General features: G+C 40.0%; 1 protein-coding gene across 4 annotated transcripts in view; it reads right to left on the minus strand.

The window, feature by feature from the left end:
* The window catches only part of NFYC (nuclear transcription factor Y subunit gamma), a 74,470-nt gene that overhangs the window by 45,833 nt on the left and 5,672 nt on the right, over positions 1–22,965 (minus strand). The window contains exon 1 of one of the 4 annotated variants that reach the window (XM_028123237.2): positions 12,146–12,298. The exons of the other annotated variants lie outside the window; for them this stretch is intronic. The gene's annotated coding sequence lies outside the window, so the exon portion shown is untranslated. Of the gene's footprint in view, positions 1–12,145; positions 12,299–22,965 lie in introns of those variants that run through there. 4 annotated transcript variants of the gene reach the window in all.

Raw genomic sequence — 22,965 nt, forward strand, 5'->3', positions numbered from 1 at the left:
AATTCTTGCAGGAAGAATGGTGAGTTACTGGTTTTTCAGGCTCTGAGCCTGAAAGAGAATTCTGACTTGAGCTGGAGACAGAAATAGTGCCAGTAGCGTGAGTTAAACTGTATCCTAAAACAAAGAGGCATTTTGCCTACTAGATCCCTTCTCAGATTTAGAAATCCTGAGAATAACCTCTTCCTGCTTCTGGCAGGATCCTGTATTTGTGTGTGCCCAGAAGTGAGAAGTGTGATTCTGAAGAATGTTTCGATGCCAACTTAAGAGCTGTAGAGTTTACAATAAATACTTGTCACACACAATACCCCCAACTGATCTTCACTCAGCTCAGGGATAAAGATATCAATATTATTCCAATTTTACAAATAAGAAAGCTAAGGATTAGTTACTTGCTCAAGGGCACAATATAGTAAATGGTGGAGTCGGAAACACAAAAGCTCTACAATTCTGTTCTGGCCTTATTATAACTCGTTCATTCTCCCTTTTTGCACTATTTTAAGGTTTGCATATATTCAAACTCTTCAGAGAGACGAGCAGTCTTGGCTGGGACCAATGACTCAAATCCTTAACCCAAAAGATAATTTTTATCTACTTGGTCCCATCAACTCTGGGACAGTAATAGAAAATGCTAATGGCATTGCTATCTACTATCATATAAACATCCTCTTATTTCTGTTTTCTCTTTCCAAGCTCTGTCGCTTTTTTCTTTTTCCTATTTTACCCTTCCCCTTAGCATGTCTCCAGGTCAGTCAGTAGCAGCTATAAATACTCAGTTGTGAACAGTGGGGGGCAGTAAAGTACAGGGAAATACATAAAGAAAATGGACTGGGCCTAGAGATTCTTGCTCTCTGGCTACTAACTTGCTATGTTTATGATCTTAGGCAAATCACTTAACTTCTTAGGGCCTCTGTTCACCTGTAGGAGCACCTCACAGGGCAGCTGCAGCACACAAATAGGAAAATACATGCTGGAAAGCCTTGAAAAATACCAAGCATCATACAAGTGCCAGATGGTATATCATCTTCACTGCTGAGAGCAAGGCAAGACACCTACTCTTGGCCTGAATGGTCTCAAGCAGAGCACCAAGCCCAAAGACCTATCTCCCTTAGGTACTGTAGCAAGTAACCCAACTTATTTCTTCCTCTAATTTAGACTTTGTTGTTAACGTAATTTCTAAGAGTCCAGGCTTCAGACGCATGGAAACAAATACACAGAAATCTTTTCCCATCGCTCTTATAAACATGAAATAAATTGTAAAGCCCTTTAAACTGTTAAATTTAGAATGAGTGTACTCTTCCAAATAAGCAAAGAATTCAAATGGAAATAACTAGGAATGCTCCAAATTTTAATCCCCAGGAATGTCAATGACAATAGCTATGCAGGTTTTCCCTCCAGAATAATCCAAAAACATTTAAATTCCTAGAACATGTCTCCTAGGACACGTCAGACTTCTGTAAGCTAGGCGTGTGTGTGGCTGCTTTGTCCTTCAAAAGAAATTTTGTTTGTTACATTAGGAGGCAGAAGAGACCAGGAGTCTAGGCAGCATCCACCCTACCTGGCCCTACCATCCAAGATAAAGATTCTGTTTTGAGCTCTGGAGTACAGCGAACATGTTCCGAAAGCAGGAACTGTTGAAACTATTTCATGGAATGAAACCAACCTTGTTAAGGTTTTTTGGGAATAGCACTGTTAAGAAGCTTGCTTTTTACTGTACAACTATAACAAACTAAATATACACGTTCACTAATTAGTGGCCCTAAATTTTTTTCTCCCCAAAAAACCATTCTCAGCACCCAATAAAATCTATTTCTACAATTAACATATTCACTTTCTTCAGACTTGTGTGACATATTATTTGGCACGTTATTTCTTAAGCCTAAAATTTCCCTGCTCCTATGTTTTCCCCAGTTCTTACATAATTGTCTTTGTTTCTGGCACATCCTCAAGGGAAACATTCCTTGCTCATAGTGGGAATTCAACACAAATCTACAGAATACAAGCTCCTCAAGAACTATTTTAAGACCTCAAGTATCTTTGGCCTCACTCAGGCTTTTCTCTGAAATGTTCATATGGGGAAATCCCTTCTGAAGTACCTATACCCGGCTGTGCAATAACCTTTGTGCAGTAATCCAATAGAAAAGTCAAAAAAGAGTAGGGAAGGAGAGAAAGCTGTTCTTCAGAAAATGCACCATGAATGTAGATAATTATCTAAATCACAGACTCCACTGGAAAATGGGAGATTGTGCTGATGAGTTAATCCATCTAAAAACGGGGAGGGGGGGCCGCAAAGAATTCTCAAAAACCTGCAGGTGTTGTAATAATGTCAATATGAGCTCGGTTGTATTGATTTGGCTGTATGGATTCTGCTGATTCACAGACACACTGAATTCTGCCCTCTGTGTAGGGTCTTTTATGGTTGCCTTAGATGCTGAAAGGAAGGAAGGAAATGAGAAGAGCACGAGAAGAAACAAATCCTCCAAGCCAAACAAGCACTACACCTCCTACCTCCATGTATAACAGCTGTCAGGAGCTGAGTGTAAAGACTACTTCAAAGAGGGCGAAGCAACTGAGATGGTTATGCTAATCCTTTACATCTGTACATGCTTTACACTTCATACAGGAGCTCTCTTTCCACCACCTCATTTGTTTTTCACTACAAACACAGCACAGGTACTAATACTCCCATCTGATAAAGGTACACCATCCAGACGGACTGAGGGACTTGGGAGGTCACAGGACAAGCACGTGCCTGGATTCTCCCTTCTACACTCTTAAACCACATGTTCTCCTCCCTCCATAGAATTAATCACTCAAGAGAGGACCCAAAACTTAAGAACGTATGGCTCTTTGAAGCCTGCAACATTAAGTCCATCAAGACTTTTACCTTTAGTTTTCCTGATCATTCTCCTGGAAAAAGTACTCCAGAAGGCCAAGGTGCCAGATTCTTATACATTTCAAAGTGGAAAGCTTAAGGTTTTCAAGCTTGTTAAAGCTATAGTTGCACACAGGACTGGGAGTCGGAGTTATCTGGTCACCAACCAAGAGTGAGTTTGAAAAGGTTTGGTAGATCAAGTTCACTCTTTGGGGGCCTGGTGATGGGAAGTCACTCTATCTATTCCCTTTAGTTCAGAATAGCCTTAGCCTACCCCCCTTGTTGGAGATGTTTCCATAGGTGCACACTCACAAAAGGAATCATCTGGCTCAATACTATGCAGTGTTTCAAAATTATAGCTATTGCCACATTGTGAACATGGTGACAATGTTATTTTAATTATGCAGTCATCGCTCCAAGAAATCAGCATTCCTTTGTTCTAACTACCTCACTAGGGGTAAGGCAAGTATTATAAATCACAGCTAGGAAATATAAAGCAAATGATTATTTAAGAACACCATGACTCATCTAAAAATGCCAATCTCGGCAGTTCCAGATAAGAACACAAATCTAGCAGCTACCCAAATGTGTGTGCATCTGCACAACTAAGGAACACCACAGGACACCTAACACCAACTCTAACCTCCTATCTATGGGGGGGAAAGTTCGTGAACTACTTACCTGACCTGAGCGAATTTAGGATTCAGGAAAGACCATTTCCCACCACACTCACTGGTGGTACTCATTTAGTACCATTTCTACTATGCTTTTTTTTTTTTTTAAGATTTTATTTATTTTTTTGACAGAGAGAGAGAGAGAGACAGCGAGAGAAGGAACACAAGTAGGGGGCAGTGGGAGAGGGAGAAGCAGGCTTCCTGCTGAGCAGGGAGCCTGATGCGGGCTCGATCCCGGGACCCTGGGATCATGACATGAGCTGAAGGCAGACGCTTGTAGACTGAGCCACCCAGGCGCCCCTCTACTATGCTTTATTCTGAAAAGAAAGATGGCAAAGATGGCTGTGTTTGACAAAAAAACTTAAAATATAATTCAGTTTGACTATATATTTGCTCCTTTTATGACCAACCTGTTTAGTCACTTCATGTAAGATTATGTGTGAACTCTGGGAGGAAAAAAGTTGTGTCTCCTTTTTGGGAAAGAGCATCACACACAGGCAAAGGGGAGGCGGAAGGAAGAATCAGTCCTGTTAGAGAGCTATAGCTCATTTTTCATAGCCAGCAACAAGGTGCAGTGCAAAGAACACAGGGCTTATGTCGCTAGGCTCTGCCTCTGATTTCCTCACCCACAAAATGGGGATAATCATCTTCTGCCTACTTACCTTAGGTAAATACTAAGTGAGAGAATAAATATAAAATCACTCCATTAACTATAAAGTACTCTTTCGTATAAACATTCCATACTATTTATTACATTGCTTAACTACCTTCAAGGGTAGCTTCATGAGTATTTGGCCAGTTAATTAATTATCAGGAGAGAAATAATCATGGAATTCAGGATATAAATCATCAGGTAGAGTGGCTGGAAATTTACCACTCCTTCTCTAGTGAAAAGTTTATTACCTTTATTTTAGATTGAGGATAATTACAACATACCTAGTCTAGAAACTAAATATACATGCCTTATATTAGAAGTTCTGCTAAATCCTACAATCTGATGAGGCTATCCTATTCCTGGTAATTTATACTGTATGCTGCTCAGCCATGTTATCATGATCATGTGGCTATATATTACTTGCTAAGCAAATACCGCCAAATTCCTAAATGTGTATTTTTGCTTCATGCAGAGGCTGCCGTTTGAGGCTTTATAAAGCTAACACCAGTGAAGATTAAGCCCAATGCAACTCAAAAAAAAACCCTAGCTTTTCCACTGGATGGAGATGTGTGTGTATATACTTAAAACTTAAATAAGAAAGTTTAAGGCTTTACATACACACATATACAGAAACATATATATAACTAATTTCAAGGATCTACGAGGTAACATTTCAAGGAAATATTTGTACATTTTCAGAAAAAGTGAAGGCCACCAGATTTTAGGGCAGTATTTCTAATCTTCTACATATCAAGGCACACACTGAAAATGTTAATACTAGTTTTCTGAATACTTAACCTATGGGCTGATACCGACGCCCTCATTCCATTTAACTTGTCACAAGATCATGTATCACGCATGGTGCTCTAAGTATTCTGAGAAAAATGTGGGCTAACAGTGATACCTTACTTTGTTATGTAGGCCTGAATTAGGGAAGTTATAGATATTCTGCAGTTTTAATTAAACTAACATTCAAAAAAATGAGTAAGTAGCTTTAGAGTAAAGAATACTCTATATGGGAGCTGCAACTCGGATGAAAGGGGTGCACAATCAAAAAAGCTTACAGAACACTGACCTAGGGGCGCCTGGGTGGCTCAGTTGGTTAAGCATCTGCCTTTGGCTCAGGTCATGATCCCAGGGTCCTGGGATCAAGCCCCGCGTCAGGCTCCCCGCTTGCCGGGAAGCCCGCTTCTCCCTCTGCCTCTGCCTGCCGCTCCCCCTGCTTGTGCTCTCTCTGTCAAATAAATAAATAAAATCTTTAAAAAGAAAAAAAAACAACACTGACCTAGAGGACTCCACCATGTTCATTTCTACATGTCTCAACTTAAGGGTCCAAGTTTTTTTGTGTTTCCAATTTTGACAGAAAGCTTCATTCTTCTGGTCCTTCTGTCCATTCTCTCTCCCTTGATTCCCTCCCATCTATTCCCCAGGTTCAGCTATAATCTCTATAGCTTAAATTCCAAATATACATTACTAATTCTGCTATTTCTCCAGTCCTGCAAGCTGGACATCTCCAACGGGAAAACTGCCCGGAACTCAAACTCAAGCTCCATGTGTCCAAAATCATCTTCTTTCCCCAAACCTGCTCCTTCTAACTTTTCAGTTTCTATCCTCCAGTCACCTAGGCTTAAAACCTCAGAGTCGTCCTGGACTCTGTTCAATTCTCATCAACTTCTAGAATCTGTAGTAACAGTGTCCATCTCCTGACCTTTCTTCATACGGTCACTATCTCCGTTCAGGTCATCATCCCCATATAGTTAACAAAAATGACTATGATGATGATGATAATAGCTAACACGCGTTTAATGCTGGGTGCCAGGTACAGTTCTAAGCCCTTTGCATTGCTCTTCCTTTTCACCCTCATAACAATCCTGTCCTGTAAGGGTTGTGAACCTAGTATGTGAACTCACTGCATTGTTCACTGTTTCTGGTATCTTCTACTCAAATTCTGCTTATCTCTACAGAATGATGCTTACTAAATCTTATAAAAGCACATCTCTGATAATGCTACATCAACCTATTACCCAAAATCTTAAACATTAACAGTTCACCAATGTCAACAGAGACAGTTCAAATTTCTTAACCTGACAGTCACAGCTGACCCCAACTTATTTCTCCAGACTTCTTTGTTTTTCCACTCCCTCCCGTCCCTAACTCATCTCCTTATATGCTCTAAGCAGACTGGGCCATTTGCTGCTTTCTTCAGCACATGCTGCACCTTTTTTTTTTTAAAGATTTTATTTATTTATTTGAGAGAGAATGAGAGAGAGAGAGCATGAGAGGAGGGAGGGTCAGAGGGGGAAGCAGACTCCCCACTGAGCAGGGAGCCCAATGTGGGACTCGATCCTGGGACTCCAGGATCATGACCTGAGCCGAAGGCAGTCGCTTAACCAACTGAGCCACCCAGGCGCCCCATGCACTTTTTGAATCATGACCTTGCTCCTCCTTTCCCTACACCTAAAGTGCCCCTGTCCCTACCTCCCTGAATCCAACGCCCAGTTACACTGCCTTCCTTCATTCCTAAGTCAGAAGTAAAGATCTCCCTTCCTCTGAATTCTGTGTCCTTTGGTTGTACTTTCCATATCAGTTTCACATACTTGATATACATCCTCTGTCTCCCCTGTTGGATCCTGGAGTAAAATTTTGTCTCCACACATAAGACATGCGTATGTGTGGTGAATTAGTGAAAGGAAATGTAAAGCATCCACCTTCAGTATTTTCTCCTAGGTAAGAACTATACAGCTTAGGAAGATAAAGGAAAAATTCATTTTATCTGGGTATTTCCAATCAAGCAGGTCTTGCTTTAGTTTTCTACGTAAATGAAATGATGAAGACAGACCAAATGATAGTACTTCTAAGAAAAAAAGTAACCAAGTGAATCAGCATTGCTGTTTGCTGTAGTTTGTCTCTTCCTTTGAACTAAGGAACACAAGGTCACAAGCTATGTTATGCCACTTTAAAGTTAAACATTTACTACATGGTTTTTTTTCTTTAGTTCTGCCTTTACACTGGAATTTACCTTCATTTCTTATCCTTCAACTGCCCTTTTTCACTACAGAGTGCAGCGCTGTAACTTAATTTATAGTAAACGTTCTAAACAGAGGAAAACTTTTGGTCATGGATTGAACAGTGGGGTGTGGCTTTGCGATGCTGAGGGGAGAGACGGGAAGATAAGGGCGACAGTACAGACAGAATCTGACCAAGTTTTAAAGGTCTGGGCCCAATACTGATGAGACAGCAGAGAGAAGAGGTTAGAAAGAAAATGAAGCTTCTGGGAGATGCAGATGCAAGGAAGCTACTATCCAGCTATGTCTACTCTACTTTTCAGACACAGTACACCTCAGCACCTACACATCACATAAGATGCATATCATTCAAGCTCTCACTCTTTCAGTAAATTGTAATTGTAACTTTAGTTCAAATATATGAAGGTGGTGAAAAGAAATCCAACTACAAAAAAAAAAACTTTAAAAGGTTCAAGTAGTTTATGGTCTATCAGAGAATATGCAAATGAGAACAAAACCAAACACACACGTGCAGATACACAACTACTTTGTTGGTGGTAAAGATTAAAGTCAACATAGTTAAAATATTATTTGGGGAGTATATAGACAATGATTTCTATTTCAGTCTTGTCAAATGCTTAAAATGATCCTGGGATCTTTGTTTATGAAATACCAGTTGGCTTAAGGACTCACTTGAAGAACCAGGCCCTAACTTGTTTGGGAGTTAGCTTGCTCTTGAGGTGTATTAACAACGACCACCACCAAAATACAAAACAAAACCCCAACTGGCATGCAGGTGTTGTGTTTGTATACCTTAGGTTACTTCCTTGTAATATATAAAAGTAACCCAGCTCTCTGGGACACCTCAGCCAGGTGGGCACCATTAACTTCCTAGCTGATTCTCTGCTTTCTGAATAAGCCAGTTGGCTGAGGCAAGAAATCTTCAGATCCCAAAAGGGACTGTAAGTCTGCTGTAGCTGACTTTCTAACCAATAGACTCCACATGGAGACTTCTGAACCACTTCCATGGCCCATTTTCTGTTCCTTCTGTGTTCAAATAGCAAACCTGCATGGATGTACCAAAAGGAAGAGAAATATGAAAAAAAGTAAAAACAACCTAGAGGAATAAAAGAAACCTGGAATGAACTAAGTAGGAGTTGAATCTCTGAATGTGCATAGGCCAGCCATTCAAAAGCTGAAAGATTGGGGCACCTAACCTTTCTGGGCCTCAACTTCCCCACTTTACAAGAAGGGAAGTAGACTAGATCCCTAGATGATTTCCATCAGCCGAACTTAAGAGTATAATAGCTCTGTATGCATATATTATTGGGGCCAGAATAGGCAAAAATAACTCCATTCGTGAAGACCGTATATAAATGATTAGCTTTAAGAATACTTCTTGGGGTTACTGAAGCTTCCATGAAAGTATATACCTTCTCTAAAAGGAGACCTCATCTTGTTTTAGGAACAGAAAGCCCACAGTGACCATGACTGCTGTTTTCAAACATTCACATCCCAGGAAGCGGACTTTTATGTGGAGAGGCCAATTGCAATTTTGCCAAACTTATTCTGTGTGAATGATTCCTTCAATGCATAGAAAGGAGACAGACATTAACGCTGACTGACCACGCCTGATAGGAAGTGACTTAAGAGGACAGGAAATCAAATAGATCACAAAATATCCACCCCCACCCCAGGGGAAGAAAAAAAAAGTCCTAAAAATAGATGACACCAGGCATGTAAAATGGGTAAGAAATCCCCATGGGTTTCCACCATTTATCTTGGAAATGTATCTCACAATATGTATCAGCTATGTGGCATTCATGCTAGTGTTTCTATTTTGATGGGACCAATAATTTTTTTCTTTATCCCAACATTTACTTGCTTATTACTACTCTGCAAGCTGTAACTACCTCCCAAGTTTGAAAACTGACCAAAAAAATCTGACCACAAAGCAAACAAAAAAATGGCTCCAGTTTACTTTATAAACATTTGTTGCACAAACTAAAAATGAACCTCTGCTTAGTAAACATCTGCAACTATTAGAACTTACCTGCATTATAACGCAAATCTCAGTACCCAATCAGAACAGGTTCCCAGTTTTTATTGAGAGGCTCCTAAATCTAGTAAGGGTTTTTAAAAACTCAGCATTCCCATTTCATCTTATTCTTAGACTTAATTTTTGACAAAGGGGTTAAAATTCTTTCATCATAGGCATCCTGGTAAGGGAAGGGTTGATGGTCTCAACAAATGAATTACATAGGGTCATGTCAGCACAAACGAGAATACGCATGTGAAGGCGTGTGGAACCATGTTTAAAAAATGTGTCAGGTTTAAGGAAACTCCTTGGTAAACATTAAAATACTGGCATTTCTTTTCTTTGATGCCCCACCTATCTTCGTATTTAACCCCTACCCCCCAATAGTCTGGATTAATAGCAACTAATATTTATGTAGCAATTCACAATTTGCAAAGCACTTTGACTACATGATCTCATTTGAGACTCACCACTAAATAGGAAGGTGCTATTTTTAGGTCCCATTTTTACATGTGAGGAAGCTGACACTAAATGGCTGACTTGCCCAAGCTCACAAAGCTGGTGATAGCTGAATGGAACCTGAACACAGGTCTCCTGACTTTAAATGGCTGGATTTTGCTACCGCACCATGCTGCCTCAAATACTGTAATCAGAGTATAAATAAATGCCCCCAAATCTAAGACCCCATCTAAGTCGTCCCCACCCACACACACCCACCCCTAGTCTAAGTTCTAGTTAGCTGTGGAAGGTCCTATGCTCCTTATGGAAGCAGAGTTTTCTTCATTTTTCTGGAAAACATTTATCTGGCTAATGTCTTAAATAAGGAGATCATATAAACACCATTCGGCATATACTGGAAGATTATCTTAGTCACCAGGAGGTTCTGCATAGGCATGCCTATGTGCATTTTTCCAGGTAGTGGGTCAGATTCTCAGAGTCCAAGACTGAAAAGGGTAAGAACCCACGCTAGAGGCAATGGCTAGAGATCTTTCCAAGAAGCGAAATCCACAAAGTTCTCAAAGAGTTTTAATCAAGGCCTCATACTGTGCCCCACTTACCTTCTGCCTTCCCTGCTCCAGGCCTTCTCCCAGGCTAAAAGAGTCATGCGGTATCTACATCTGTTTTTTAAATCATACGTAAAACCTGGAGCAACTGATAACATATAAATCAATGACTTATAGAAAATAAATTTAAATTATCTGTTAAAGTGTAATCCTTAACACATACTCCTTTCTCTTATGATTTAACTTCCCAGAATGACAGTTTTCTTACCATAAGCATTCCAATTCCCTCAAAGAAGTTTTACAAACATAACTGCTTTGAACTCTTGAAATGCCATTCTTCACTAAGAACTCTCTAGATTACACAGAAGACAAGGTAGCGTGCAAGGAATTCTGAATCTGTTAGGCAGTTCACTCAACTATCATACCAAAAGGATTTAGAATTTTTTTGCTGGGGGAAGGAACAGAGAAGAGTGGGAGAGAGAATGAATGCAGCCCTATTGTCTTACTGCTTGAAAACTCCTAATCTGAATCTATAACATATTCCGACTAACCACTCGACTTGAACATCAGAAGTACAATCTCTTTTCATCTTAAATAGAGCTTTTCAGTCTAAATCTGTATAAACAAACTTTGTCCTTCCATCTTTCAACTCCTCGGCAGTTTTTCAAGGTCACTTTTGCGAACAACGACAGAGGCCTGCATCGAGCAACTTTGACTGCTACACCACTCATTTGAAGAGCCCCAAATCTAAACCCCTATGGATCCTCTCAGGTAAATCCTTTACACGAGGGGAAGCCAGGGGAAGGCAATCAGCACCCTCCAAACTTCTCCTCTACTAGGGCCTGTGCCTTTTCCCTACCCAGAGACTGAGTACTGCTGGCTCACTGCTCCACGCTGAGTCTGCTGCAGAAATGTTCCAATGACCTTCATTCCATATTTTCAAATAAGAAGAAAACAAAGAATTGCTTTTTAAATCAAGTGTATTATAGATGTTAGTACATGGGACAGAAGAGTTCACTATTCACAAAACCTAGCTGGTTACTGATTAGCAACCAGCATCAGCTTTGTATCCCTAAAAGGGGGAAAAAATTATCAAGGGCAAAAGATAGGGTGACCGTACTCTTAACTTTCCTATTCACAAAATGCAGGAAAATTAGGATTCAAAATATTTCATACAGAAAATGAAAAGCACTTCGCTCACATTTTTAAAGAACTAAACCAATGCCTGACAAAATGTGTGAAACTGGTAGAAAAAGCTCTTTTCACTGCCAATATAGTGGAAAAGTATGTTTCTTACCAACATTCTAAACTAGAATGTGTATTTTAAAACAAAGACTGTTACTTAATTATTGGTACGTATTAGAATAGAAGCAGACAGGTAAATCAAGAAAGTTACGGGAGAATTTCACATTGGCATGTGGGCCTTCACCATTAGAACCTGCATCCGTGCAAACCGTATTTTCACACAAATTTAGAACAGCAATGGTGTTGCTTCCACCTCTGAAAACATAGATGTCAACAAAGTGCATGGAAACAGAAAAAGTCTTACAACAACTCAGCTTATTCTGTAGGAAAGCTTCAGTGCACTTGAACAAAGGAAAATTATTTGGAAAACAGTTAAGTTTACCCAATGCAAAGAGAAAGTGCTTTGCTTCTGTGTGTCCCTGAAAAATGATTAGCCTTTCTTCATGTACCTGATCTTGTCAATACTCAACTAGGAAAAGAAATCCTAGGTGAAGGGCATGCAAAATCTAAACAGAGCCAAGGTATTCTAGGTGCACCAAAAGGTATGCATGGAATGTAAAGTGGCCATTTTCTGAAACAGTGCAACTTGTCTACACTCTCTGAAGCTAAACAGTTTCTACCATTTTAACACAAAACAAAGAATTAAACTTACCGGGAACTGCATTAATTTTACATGTAGTTATTTATATCTCCTCGGACAGGGAGAATTTAAGTCACTCCTAGCCCTCCCCCCCAAAAAGGACGGAGGAAACAAAAGGCAGCAGGAGATGCAGAAACCTGAGTCTGGAATGTCCACTCCAGTGAAAACCCGAACAGCTGTCCCCCCACCCCCCAGCAAACTATTCGCCATTTTTCTTTGTCTTTCAGCTGACCCCTGCCTCAGTGAAAAACTCCGAGGCTCCAATGAAGCCCTGCAGCCTCCTTCCACTTTAACAGTCAAAGGCATTCAATCTAGCATGCTATTTGACACCAAACCTTGCCTCCAGAGTGGTCCCATTGGCTGAGCTGCTTTATCAGCTAAGAACACAAAGCCATGATTGGCTGTTCACGTCATCAGTTACCTCCTTTGTACACTTCCTGTTTTAAAGTTACCTTGAGAAGCAGAACAGGGGTCAGATTCAGACTTCAAACTACAGGGAACTTAAGGCTTGGAAATGCCTGGCAAATGCACACAGCAGATGCACTAGGGCCTCTTGTGTTTCCAAAACAGAGGAAACTGCAAATTTACAATGTTCTTAAAATCACACGATAGGGTTGTTACAGTTCCCACCCAAAGGATTTCTTATTGGCTGTCAGAGTTCCACTTAAAAAATTTAAGGTAATTTAACTGCTTCTGATTGGCCATCAAAGATGTCTGTAAGATATTGCTACAGTATACTATGGCAGTAAACCAGAGAAGCAATGTGCCTAAGATCGGAAAGTTGTGACTTAACTATCCAGTTTTCTCTTGAGCATTAACAGAAGAAAAAGAAAACAGAGTGTGCTCGTCCAACAGCTCCAAAGAAAATGTGACCTCTTTACAGTAACAAAGAGTGATAACAATGGCCATACAACAGCTTGTAGGATTTCTAAAAAGGCATCTGTCATTATGTCCCTGGTAATTCTGAAAGCACATATTAGTACTAGTTTGAAACGCAAACTAATCTAAATAGGAAAATTCTGGAGTAATATAAGAAGGTAGTGACAGAGATGGTGGCATTTACAAAAGGTCTACCAGGAACCTGAGAGGGAAATACAATGATAAAGGGGTGTGTGTGGGGGGAGGGGGACTGGCAGAGATAGAACACCAATGACTATTGTTTAAAGTTCATTACAGTTTGATGGATTTATTATTTAGGATGGTCATAAAAAATGATTAGCTTTTAATATTACAGTATTGATATCATAGAGAATAAACTTTTCAACCACATTTTCAAGAATGAGTAACAGCGATAATCTCAGGATAGACAGTGTAAGTACTGCAGTTACTGCAGACATTCTGGGGTGCTGAAGTTTACCACAGTGGTCAAAGATGTGCTTATGGATTTTGGGCCCAACTGTTGAGGTTTTAAAGAGGAGCCTAATATGGTGAAAATGAATTAACATGTCTTCTTTCTTTTCTTTTTACAAAATACTCCAATAGAAACATCGCACTATTACCAAAGGCCTTTAACAGTCTCCTTAGATCTGCTTCCTCCCTTGAAACCAAGTATTCCAGGACTAAACAACACAACTGTTTTGCCAGGGGAAGGAGACCTTCTCTAGAAATACCTCGGCTGACCTTACATGCAAAGTCATCATGGGCATCTGCAGGGATTTGGTAGCGCCCTGAAACAGAAGTACGGTGGTCCTTCTAATCGCTTTGCCATACTAACTTCTCTATACACATTCTACTCATTTCTCACATTGAAATGAATTAATTTCATCATGATTAGTGCCAAGTTCTATGCTAGGTATGTTACAGCCTCTCCCCCTCTAATCTTCACTATCCTCTCTTATATGTGAGAAAGAGTAAAGGAGAAGTCTGACAACTGGCTCCTAACCATACACTGAGGATGCAAACTCAGGTCCCACCTAGGGTGCTATTCTTTCTATTGTACCACAATGCTGATACCAAAACATGGGGCACCTCAGGGCACAGCCAAGGAAATTCTTTGGGGTCACATATATGTAGAGGTAGCATAAACTATTACACCCAATTTCATTAATTTAAAAATCAGAAATCTGACTGATGTTGAGCTTGATCTCTTGGTTAGAGACCTAGCTAAGTAAGTGACAAAATAGCACCCTTTCCTTAAGGCCCTAAAGCTACTAGAAGGGACTGTCTCTCTTCTATCTCCAGCATACCCTGCAACCCTGCAGAAAGCAACTCCTGAGCCATAAAAGGCAGTGTGGGAGGACTACCAGCTGCTACAAAAAATCTTCCCCATGCCTTTCACCACCAATCCAGGCTGAAATTTGGTTCTTGTCCCATATGCCCATCCTTGACTGTTTGATGTACCCGATTAAACCAAACATGTCCCTTAATACTCTGTGAAGGTCTTTGGCGTAGTTTTTACTAGTTCTTGGAAAGTTTGCAAGAAAAACATTTCAACCCCTATTTCTTTTCCTTTTTTAAAGATTTATTTATTTATTTGAGAGAGAGAGAGAGACAGCATGGGGGAGGAGGAGAGGGACAGAGAAACTTAAGCAGACTCTGCATTGAGCACGGAGCCCTACTTGGGGCTCTATCTCACAACCCTGAGGTCACGACCTGAGCTGAAACCAAGAATCAGACACTTAACCAACTATGCCACCCAGGCGCCCCTCAACCCCTATTTATCAACAGCCACCTTACTATAATTCAAGCTACAAGTGGGAAGAGAACTGAAATTATCCTACAATTTCCATCTGGCAGCCTGGCCCATTCACTTACTATTGTTTCTCCTCTCTAGCCTGTTGTTACTGTGGACTAAGAGCCTCATGGGATCTCTGGGATTCCAACTCACATTCTTCCCTGGTCCTGGATCTCAGCAGCCCTCCAAACCAGACAACTGCATCGTCTTGCCCTAAAAAACACCCAGATCACTGTGAGGCAAAACGAAGGCCTCTGATTAAGTGGTTCAAGCTTAAATACTCTCAAAGTAGGCACAGTGGGATTTGATGCTCTTGGTCAGAAAATTCTATGACCCTGGTCAAGTTACTTAACCATCTCTGAGCTCACTTCTTCATGTATAAAATGGAAAAAAATAACACCAACCCATGGGAATGTTGAGGCTTAAATGACAAGGTAAAGAAAGCACTCAGGGGCGCCTGGGTGGCTCAGATGGTTAAGCGTCTGCCTTCAGCTCAGGTCATGATCCCGGGGTCCTGGGATCGAGTCCCACATCAGGCTCCCTGCTCCTTGGGAGCCTGCTTCTCCCTCTGCTTCTCTCTCTCTCTGTCTCTGTCTCTCATGAATAAATAAATAAAATCTTTAAAAAAAAAAAAAAGAAAGCACTCAGCATTAATACCTAGCATGTGGTAGGTACTCAATATCTAAATATACACTTGACTATAGCACTTATCACACATTATAATTACTTTCAACCATGTCTCTATTACCAGAGGAGGGCTTCCTGAAGACAGCAGCTGTGTTTTGTTTATATCCACATATATCCCCAGCGTTCAGTACAGAGGTATATCTCAAACACAACCTTAGCCATAGTCTCAACGAAATAACAAGGAGTAGTGGGGATTGAGGAAAACTGGAGAGTGCATGTCCCACCTAAAGGGGCAGCCATTGTTCAGCTCCAACTGACAAAGGCCATGGAGGAATACTAATCCACTGCAGCAAGAGCTTCAAAACCAATAAAAGAAGCAAAAGCCAGATCCTGAACACAAAAAGGTGATGCTAGAACAGCTCTTGATCTGCCATCCTGAGGAATGACTGGACCAGAGTTATGGCAGAAGTTGGCCCTAACCACCATGACAATTCTTGTCAAGTACAAGGTCTTGTTCAGTCCCCCAGATAACCTAATCCTGGAGGTTATACTGCATCACATCAGAAGCATAACTAGCAGCAAAGATACTGGGCTCTTCAGTGCCGTGAACAAACATTTTACTGATGGTACCCCTAACTGATTTCTTTGGACTTAGTGAAGTAAACCCAGAAGCCCCAAGAAATATCAGAGATCCTCTAAAAAAAAAAAAAAAAGAACTTTTCATATGTTATGAGGTGAACACAAAGCCATATTCATTTGAATATTAAATACATTGTATGACTTCTTACATACTAAGCTGATGAGAAATATATATAGCAGTTTTGTACTGATGTTGTGATAGGTTAAGGGAATGGGGTATTTTTTTTATGAATTCCTTTAATGCAACCACTCAAAATCAAACACTGTATTTTGCCCATGTAAATGAGAAACAAGGCTGAGTTAGTCTCCCAATATTAGATAACACTATACAAACTGTTTTGTAATCTTTTTCACTTAAAAAATGTTAACTTTTGGGCGCCTGGGTGGCTCAGCTGGTTAAGCGACTGCCTTCAGCTCAGGTCATGATCCCAGGGTCCTGGGATCGAGTCCTGCATCGTGCTCCCGGCTCAGCGGGGAGCCTGCTTCTCCCTCTGACCTTCTCCCCTCTCATGCTGTTTCTCTTTCACTCGTTCTCTAATAAAGAAATAAAATCTTTAAAAAAAAATGTTAACTTTCTATATCAAATATATATCTACATCATTTATAATTGGGTTATAGTCCATTGAATGGATGTACCATAATTTTCAGTTTTATATTAATAACTTGTGTTTCCAATTTTTTTTTACCTTTTGAATTTTTTGAGTATAGTTTTCACAATATTACACTAGTTTCAGGTGTATAACAGTGATTCAACTTCTCTGTGTTAAGCTCACCACAAGCGTAGCTACCACCTGTCCCCATACAACACTATTACAGTATCACTGACTATATTCCCTATGCTGTGCCTTCATTTCTGTGGTTTATTCATTCCCTAACTGGAAGCCTGTATCTCCCACTCCATTTCAGCTATTCCATGCCCTCCTTGGCAACCATCAGTATGTTCTCTGTATTTATAGGTCTGATTATGCTTTTTTGTTGTTCATTTGTTTTGTTTTTTAGATTCCACATATGACTAAAATCATATAGTATCTGTCTTTCTCAGTCAGACTTACTTCATTTAGCATAATAGCCTCTAGGTCCATCCATGTTGTCACAAATGGCATAATCTCATTCTTTTATATGGCTATGTAATATTCCACTGTGTGTGTGTGTGTGTGTGTGTGTGTGTGTGTGTGTGTGTGTACACACCACAACTTCCTACCCACTCGTCTCTTGATGGACATTTAGGTTGCTTCCACATCTTGGCTATTGTAAATAATGCCAAGGCTACAATGAACAGGGGTACATACATCTTTTTGAATCAGTGTTTTCATTTTCTTTGGGTAGATGCCCAGTAGTGGAATTACTGGATCATATGGTATTTCTATTTTTAATTTTTTGAGGAATATCCATACTGTTTTCCACAGTGGCTGTACCAATTTACATTCCCACCAACAGCACACAAAGGTTCCTTTTTCTCCACATCCTTGCCAAACTTATTTCTTGTCTTTTTAATTTTCTGACAGGTGTAAGGTGATGTATCATTGTAGTTTTGATTTGCATTTTCCTGATGATTAGTGATGCTGATCACATTTTCATGTGCCTGTTGGCCATCTGTATGTCTTCTTTGGAAAAATGTCTTTTCAAGTCCTCTGCCCATTTTTTAACTGGATTTTTTTGGGTACTGAAATGTATAAGGTCTTCATATATTTTAGATATTAATCCTTCAATGTCTTCAATTTTAAAATATTGTAAACAGCATCACAGAGAACATCCATTATGCCCATTCCTTGTACCCTCATTATCCCTTCCAGAACCACTGCAATGGCTTCATAAATAGTATCATTTTGTCTGGTTAAAAAACAAAAAACAAAACAAAACAAAAAAACTATGAAAGCCAGATTGTTTTAATGTTAAATCTTTCCATTTTCAATTTTGGTTGGGAATTTTTTAATTATAAGCAGATCAAAGAAAATTAAGGGCTGCCAGATTGTTCCTCTTGACCCATCTCTTTCACCTGACTTGATCGTGAACAACTATCAGTTATTTCCCAAACCAAATCCACCTTCAAGGTTTAAAAAAAAGTATCAACACATTTTCAAAAGAATCTGACAGAAGTTCTGAAGATAATTTCCAAAGAAGTCCCAGAAATATTTTGAGCAATGACAGTATCATTAGAATAAGGAACACAGCACTTGCTGATGCCCAGTAAATGGCTGCTCAGTAAATTAATGAAGTGAACCAATAAATGAGACCTTAAGTGGATCATAAATTCTGAATTATTTGGTTTTAAAAAATAAATTATATTCCCCAAAGCATAAATTAAAACCAATTGGTGGAAAACTATCCTAGAAAACTATTCTATTCTCTCAGCGCTGTCCAAAGATGGCACAAGCTGCCTCAGAAGCTACGGATGGGGTTGTTAGCACAGGCTGTTTGAACACTTGACAGGAATATGTGAAGACAAGATGAAAAAGAGCAGCCATGTGGAGAAGCAGAGGGAAAAAAAGCCCAGTCTTTGCAGCTAGACAGATTTAGATTCTAATCCCTCCTCACCTCTTTTTAGCTGAGTAACCTCAAACTAGTTACTTAACTCCACTGAGGCCAATCTCCTAAACTATAAACCATCTTGCAAGGCTGTAAGGATTAGGGATACTGTCATTCATTCAATAAATACTTATGTGTAGGTATTGTGCTAGGTATTATGCTAAGACCTGGGGATCCTAAACAAGACAACAGTCCTGTCCTCAAGGAGACTAAAGTCTTTAATAACAAAAAGGAAAATTAAAATAGGCAATCATAGTGCTGTGTGTTAAGAGTTCCAACAGGAGCAAATGCATAGTACAAGACATAAGTAGATCCCTTAACCCAGGGCCTAACTAAGTTTCAGGCTGGTCAGACAACTTCTTGGGGGATTTAAAATTGTAAGAAGAATAGGAACCTACTGAGACAGACAAGCAAACTGCATGTGCAAAGTCCTGGAGCTGACAGAAAGCATTACATTCCTGGAATGGCTATAGTTTGATATGGCAGGAGCCCAGTGACAAGAGGCTAGAAGTTAACCTAGAAAAGTGAAAAGGGCTGGCCAAGACTAAGATACTAGAACTTTATTTTGAAGACAACAGTGAGCCACTGAGAGCTTTATGCATGGGACTGGCACAATCAGAATTACCCTTTTAAAAGATCATTTGGGGTATATTATCGAGAAGTAGACAGGGTGGGAGCATGACAACTCCAGACAGATAGCAGGGAAAACAAGACCCTGTGTCATCTAGTTACTGGAAAATGTGGTAGTGCAGATGTTGAACAGATGAATGGGGAATATTAAGAAGATAAAAAATCATTAAGACCAGTGGTTAATAGAGTGGCTCAGTTGGTTAAGCGGCTGCCTTCGGCTCAGGTCATGATCCCAGGGTCCTGGGATCAAGTCCCACATCAGGCTCTCTGCTCGGCGGGGAGCTTGCTTCTCCCTCTGCCTGCAGCTTCCCTTGCTTGTGTGCGCTCTCTCTCTCTGACAAATAAATAAATAAAATCTTTAAAAAAAAAAAAAAGACCAGTGGTTAATAATACCTGTAGAATAACAACACTGTAACTGATAAACGGCAAGTGCTCTAAAAAATGGTAACTACTAGTATTATCGCTGACATTGGCAACTGGGTTAGATGACCTTTTGAAATCACATTCATCCCTAAGAGTCTATGTGATTTTGGAGACATATGTTGTATGTTCCCAGACAAATCCTTTCCCACTATTGGCCAAGCTGTCCTATACAAAAAAATTCATTTTTTACTCATAAACTCTCTATACCAGAACTGTTCAACTGGGCCCCACTACACACTAGTCATAACATGAAATGCTTTTTAGATGTTCTCACAAACAGGGTTCCAGAGCCAAATAAGTTCAAGAAACACTGCATTATATATCCTCTCTCTTGAAGGGTCATAAGGCACATGAACACACACACTCTGAATACTAATTCTGCAGTAAAGAAATGCATTTCACTTTAGACATCATTCTGTCAAGGATCCTTTTTCCAACTCCACAGGACATTTATTACATTGTATAAGAACTAATGTTCAATGAAACAGCTTAAGAAATGCTGCTCTAAGCTGCCTTACAGATTTTAGTGGAATGAAGATTACAGGCAACTCTATTCTGACCACTTTCCAAAATGGTTGGAGTTTTAAACACATTATGGCATTTCCCTTTTAATTTAGTCCTACTGAAAATGACATTAAATATCACCATAAATAGCAATCCTCTGCCTCCCAAATTATCGCCAACCAAGTGCACTTTGCCTTTTTAAAAGGCCACAACTTTGTCAGCTGATGAGCAAATTCTAAGCTACTTACCCTTCAGGGTACAGTAATAATTTTTGAGACAGTTAAAATGACAAAGATGTTCAACTGTGCAGACTTCATGTACTTTCACTTTCCTCTTTTATATGAACGATCATGCCACTAGTGAGGGGATATGTTTTCTTAACACTGGGCAAAGAATCTCACTTCATATAGATCACTGGACAATGTGCAGCTTCTGAGGGCAGGGTTAACAATAACAGAAACTGTGAAAACCTTCAGTACAGTAGTCCCCCCCATCTACAGGAGATACATTCCAGCCCCCACCCCACCCCCAGTGGATGCCTGAAACTGCAGATAGTACCGAACCCTACATACACTGTTTCTTCCAATACGTACATATCTATGATGGAAGTTTAATTTATAAATTAGGCACAGTAAAGAGATCAACAACAATAATTAATAATAAAACAGAACAACAGGGGCGCCTGAGTGGCTCAGTCGTTAAGCGTCTGCCTTCGGCTCAGGTCATGATCCCAGGGTCCTGGGATCTAGCCCTGCATCAGGCTCCCTGCTCGGCGGGAAGCCTGCTTCTCCCTCTCCCACTCCCCCTGCTTGTGTTCCCTCACTCGCTGTGTCTCTCTCTGTCAAATAAATAAATAAAATCTTAAAAATAAAATAAAACAATTACAATAATATACTGTTATGTGAATGTGGTGTCTCTCCCAAAATCTCTTACTGTTCTGCACTCACCCTTCTTGTGATGATGTGAGATGATAAAAGGCCTGTGTGATGAGATGAACTGAGGGGAATGACATGAAGTGAGGGGCACTGTGATGCGGCGTTAGGCTACTACTATCTTCTGACAATAATCAGAAGAAGGATCATCTGCTTCTGGACCACGGTTGACCGCAGTAACTGAAACCGTAGAAAGCGAAACTGCAGAGAATGGGTGGGACTGCTTGTAACTCTGATAGATTTAAGTCCATGACATCATACAAAATATTCTATACTCCAAAATCATTTCCTATGAGTCACTGAAGTATTTATTGAAGTACTGCTCAAGATCACTATTTATAGCTCATACCCATGAATGTATTTAAGATTAATTCTTGGGCGCCTGGGTGGCTCAGTTGGTTAAGCAACTGCCTTAGGCTTGGGTCATGATCCCAGGGTCCTGGGATCGAGTCCCACATTGGGTTCCCCCTGCTCCGTGGAGAGCCTGCTTCTCTCTCTGTCTCTGCCTGCCACTCCCCGTGCTTGTGATTTCTGTCAAATAAATAAAATCTTTAAAAAATAAAAAATTTTTTAAAAAAGATTAATTCTTGAATCTGATCTAACAATATATTGTTGATTTTAAATGGAGAGTATTCATCTAAATAAGACACTTTATATATCTTGGACATGAAGATTTGAACCTATAGTTAAACCTATTCTACTGGAAACATTCAAATGTATACGTTAGCCTAGTCCCTCTCTCTAAACTGCATCTGAAGTTTATCTATAAGAAAGCTCTCATTATATAAAAGTACACTGAATTTAGAAGTAATCTGTCTGCAGACAAGGACTTGTTTTCTTTTTAAGCAATCTCCACACTCAACGTGGGGCTCGAACGCACAAACCCGAAGTTCAAGAGTCACACACTCCACCAACTGAGCCAGTCAGGCACCCCCAAACAAATAAAGACTTAAACCAAAATAGCAAATACAACTCCCACGCTGAAAATGAGCACAGATGTTGCCTCACTGTTATCAGGTACATCACTGCTACAACATGGAGAAGTGTGGGAAGGGTGCAGCAAATTTTGCAACCTGGCAAAAATTTCTGCAGGCAGAGGAATTTCTTCCTGAACCATTCCACAATGTTGTCTTCCTGCTTACTTCAAAGAAAATGTTACCCAGGTGACTAGAAACCAAACTGACAGTTCTACTTCAACTGACAATTTCTACAATTAGAAAACTTTTTTAAAATGACTATAATGCAAATCTCTTTCTGGATTGAAGGATAAAACTGGTTGTTCTGATTTCAATAATTATTGCTATCTGGGGACGCCTGGGTGGCTCAGTCGTTAAGCGTCTGCCGTCAGCTCAGGTCATGGTCCCAGGGTCCTGGGATTGAGCCCCGCATCGGGCTCCCTGCTCAATGGGAAGCCTGCTTCTCCTTCTCCCACTCCCCCTGCTTATCTTCCCTCTCTTGCTGTGTCTCTCTCTGTCAAATAAACAAATAAAATCTTTAAAAAAATAATAATAATTATTGCTATCTGGCAAATACGGAAAAGTTCTCATCTCATCAAAATCATTACCACTCAGGACCTGAGGATTAACAGAGCAATCAGGAGACAACCTAACCCTGAAATAATCCTACTACTTCATACATTCATAAATACAGACTAGTAATAATATAGATCCAATGTAAACCAGCTCCTAAACCACAACGTAACTAAATTAGGTTATTTCTTTCATGCCAAGTGGTTGCTCCCCCATGTAGACATCTTACCGTACATAAAAGAGTAGATAATTACAAAAGGCCTCCTCATCAGGGAAGCTCTAACAGGCTGAAAGGACAGATTTTATGCTGTTCTAAAAAGAAAATGATGTGTCCTCTCATTTATTAAG

The sequence above is a fragment of the Eumetopias jubatus genome, unplaced genomic scaffold (assembly GCF_037043125.1).
Source record: "Eumetopias jubatus isolate StellerSeaLion01/CBP00866 unplaced genomic scaffold, mEumJub1_p1.0 scaffold_4, whole genome shotgun sequence".
In the NCBI taxonomy this organism is placed as follows: Eukaryota; Metazoa; Chordata; class Mammalia; order Carnivora; family Otariidae; genus Eumetopias; species Eumetopias jubatus.